This window comes from Acyrthosiphon pisum, chromosome A2 (assembly GCF_005508785.2).
Source record: "Acyrthosiphon pisum isolate AL4f chromosome A2, pea_aphid_22Mar2018_4r6ur, whole genome shotgun sequence".
NCBI lineage: Eukaryota > Metazoa > Arthropoda > Insecta > Hemiptera > Aphididae > Acyrthosiphon > Acyrthosiphon pisum.
In genome coordinates this window covers 12,763,377-12,765,242 of record NC_042495.1, presented here as the reverse complement: position 1 = coordinate 12,765,242, position 1,866 = coordinate 12,763,377, and the positions used below count along the sequence as shown (strand labels likewise).

At 34.7% G+C, this 1,866-nt stretch overlaps 1 pseudogene; it reads right to left on the bottom strand.

Moving 5' to 3' along the window:
• Positions 1–269: 269 nt before the first annotated feature.
• LOC103309897 lies at positions 270–1,424 on the bottom strand (annotated as a pseudogene).
• Between the last annotated feature and the right edge of the window lie 442 nt (positions 1,425–1,866).

Below are 1,866 nucleotides of genomic sequence, written 5' to 3'. Positions count from 1 at the left end.
TCCAAACTTAAAAAGTCGACCGTTATACACAGATAAACAACTAATAAATATCAAAACAATATATCACAAAATAATGTTGATATTAGCTTCCTCCAAAAAAATGGCCGCTTATTATTGATAACAATAAGAGTAGTCCAGAGCCTGGTTACAGCGTCTCCACGGACGTTGCGGCGTGCCGGGTGCAACTCGCTCTCTTTCGTAAAGGTACGGTTTCCAAGGCGCGACCGGTCGCGGCGGCTGATCGCCGCGGCTAGTCGTGGCCACACTGATTATATGTGATTTGCATGGACTGGTTTCCAAAGCGCGGCTGCGGCTCGCGACTGAGCTTGAGCCGCGGCGACCGGCGACTGTACTGTGACTAGAGCAGTGTATAGTCCCGTTACGGTTTCACAGTATGATTTGCTAATGTCATTCAATAATTCTAGTATAAATGTTTTTTCGCAATCAGGTGTTTTCAATGTTTTTAATTCATTTTCAAGTTTTGTTTTGGTATCTTGTAAGTTTTTGTACAAGGTTGGAATGGTTATTTTAATATATTCTATTAATATATCCTGTAATTTATTGGCCAACACTTTGTTTCCATGCATTTTACAAATTTCTGGATAATTGGTTCTAAAAAATTCAGTTTCATTTTTTAGGGTCTCCTCCAATGTCTTATTCTCGTCAATATCTTTCTGAGACCTATTAACCACACCAATAATACCAAGTTTTACCGGAATTATTTTACCACAAAGAAGATCAGCTTTATCGCTCTTGGTACCTTTATCAATAAGATCCAACTTAGTAACTACGGCAATTGTCCTTGCACCTTCAGGATCCCATTGTTTAGCTATTTTCAGACTTTCTGAGGTTGCAGGATCTGTATTAGCAGTGACCATGGCTAAGATTATAGCGTTTGGCTGTCGTACATATTTTACTATCAGTTGTTGGATTTGTTCTTCAATGTCTGCTGGTTGATTACCAACGGGTACTTTAGTGATTCCAGGCAAATCAACAAACGTTAGAGTGTACAAGGAGGTATACACTTTTAACACTATTGGTTTGTCGGTAATTCCCTTATTTTCACCGGCCAAAATATCTGTTCGTTTCTCTATTTCTTCCCTTACTTCATCAAAATCATGAAACACAGTGTTTTCTATATGCGAAAAACAAGCCCATTCTGTTATGTTTTTATTATTGGTTATGTCCATCATGGATTTCATATCTTCGTTAGTATACTTTATCATTTGTAGAATTAAAGGAGCGCGAGTTACGATGCCTGTTCCTCGTGGCAAAAATGATTTGCCCACCAAACTCTCGAGAACTGAACTCTTACCAGAGCTTTGGGACCCGACAACAACAATCTGAGGTAAATCAATTGAATGTCCTTTGACCACAGCAAACACATCTTGTAGTTTATTAATTGTTTGAATCAACGACTCCATGATGTAAATGTTCAGAAACCCTGGAAACTAAAATAATTAAATATCAAATCTTTATAATATAATATAAAGGTATATTTAGGTAGGATACTATTTGTTAAATTTCAGATATTTTTATTACATACAAATAAAATTATTATAGAATCTGCTTAACAATTTTAATTAAAAACCTAGGATATCTTAAATTGTGTAAAAAACTTACGACAGTAAAGTTGTATGATTAAAAATATAAATATTTAATTATTAACATAATAAAGAAAGTTTTTAGTAATTTAAGGTATTTACAATGTTCATAATTCTACATCACTATAATATTTTAAGCCTACTATTCTTTTTTAGATTCTGAGGGGAGTAATGAATGTATTGATTTTACAATGATGTGTTTTTACTTTTTTTTTGTCAGTCACCACCTTTTAGGACAGTAAAAATGCTTAGTTTTTCTTCA